The 1910-nt window shown below is 39.9% G+C and overlaps 1 non-coding gene across 1 annotated transcript; it reads left to right on the forward strand.

Moving 5' to 3' along the window:
• Window positions 1-301: 301 nt before the first annotated feature.
• Window positions 302-373, forward strand: TRNAQ-UUG (transfer RNA glutamine (anticodon UUG)). Its single transcript has one exon. It is a non-coding gene; the product is annotated as a tRNA-Gln (tRNA).
• Window positions 374-1910: the final 1537 nt, after the last annotated feature.

Here is a 1910-nt window from a genome sequence, read left to right on the forward strand (position 1 = left end):
TTGAAGTGACTCATAAGGTTGTTGTGAGTACAAGGATGCATCGTAAATGAGTACTTCCTACCTGAAAGTCAACAATTACAAAATTGATCAAGTATAACAACATCATCGGACAACCAACTACAAACACCAACCATAGAGTGAACCTGACTGTCACCTAACGACGACCTCTCAAAGGTAATGATCTTACCAGAATCTTCGAGAACCTTCTAGAAAACCTTGAACCCTGCAGGCAGGGAGGCAGGAATGGCCTCTGGTTGATTATATGTAAAACATTTAGATGAAATCACATCATTTCTTATCAGGTCCCATGGTGTAAGGGTTAGCACTCTGGACTTTGGATCCAGCAATCCGAGTTCGAATCTCGGTGGGACCTCATCTTTTCAGTTTTCTTCGATACTGATGATGGCCGCATTATTCTGTACGTTATATATACATTCATATATATACATAAATATGTATATATAAACATATATATGGAATAATATGGTTTTATCAATAGCCGGAGACCATTCCTCCCTCCTTGCCTGCAGAGTTCATAGTTTTCTGGAAGGTTCTAGAAGATTCTGGTGAGATAATTGCCATTGAGAGGACATTGTTACACGTCATTATCATTAGTTTCATTATTGTCGACTTTAAGATATATAGAGAGATAAATACATAGATAGATGGACAGATAGATAGATAGATAGATAAATAATTAGATAGATAGATATAGAGATACTTGGATAGGTATATAGATAGATAAGTTTCATCAATACTGTATCTTACGCCATCTCCTGTTGCTGGACATATGTTCAACCAGCATTGGGAAAACCTCCAGTAGACCTTAATGTAAAGCAAGATAATAACAAAACCTGCAATAAAAGAATACGATCAACTCCCCAGTGCAGAAATATTGTGACCAGAAAGTCTTCTAGCAAGATGTCAGACACTTCCACGGGAATCACAAACATAACATCAAATATCTGAAAGTCAACAATAACAAAACTAATGATGATAATGAAACTATAATAAGAAAAATGATAAACATATGGAAAATAGTGCTCTAGATTATGCCTCTAGAAAACAAACTTTAACGAAAACTGTGAAAAGAAATACCCATCTGGCTGATACGACACAGTAAAAGAACCATCCCACAACCAACTCTAAACTGAACCTGACTGTCCCCTAACAACGTCCTCTCAATGGTATTTATCTTACCAGAATCTCGTAGAACTTTCCAGAAAATCAAGAACTCTGCAGGCAAGGAGGTAGGAATGGCCTCTGGCTGCTGATGATAACCACATTATTCTATATATATACTTTTACCTACAACCGAAGGTTGACCGCCCAGCCCAAGTGGCTACAGAGGTTGTATCCATGAAAGAAACGGACCCACCAGCAGACGAATTCGGTTGGCAGGTTGTATCGAAGAAGAGGAAAAAGTAGGTTGCCCAACCAGCCCAACCAGAAGGGTGTAGCAAAGAAACGAAAGAAGGCTGCCCAACCAACCGTAGTAAGGATGGCTGCTCCACAACCCCAGGTCGTTAGGCAGACTGTAGCCATGGAAGAAAGGAAGGCTGCTCGTCCACCAGCCCAGGTACGAGTGAGCGTGTAGCTATGCTGGCTGACCCACCAGCCCGGGTAGATACCTAGGCCCAGATGGCTATGTCGGGTGCAGCAAAGAAGCAAACCCCACAACTAATCCACGAGGTTTGCAAGCCTGCACCCAAAAAGATGAAGACGAAGGTTGCCACACTACCCAATGCACCACCACATGTCTAGAAAGGGAAAAGGTGGACAGAATGGCTGGAGGTCCCACTCCAACAACAAAATTACCTTAGGAGCCAAGTTCCATCCATTATTGAAAAAAAAAAAAAAAATATATATATATATATATATATATATATATATATATATATATATATATA

Source organism: Panulirus ornatus, chromosome 42 (genome assembly GCF_036320965.1).
Source record: "Panulirus ornatus isolate Po-2019 chromosome 42, ASM3632096v1, whole genome shotgun sequence".
Classification (NCBI taxonomy): Eukaryota; Metazoa; Arthropoda; class Malacostraca; order Decapoda; family Palinuridae; genus Panulirus; species Panulirus ornatus.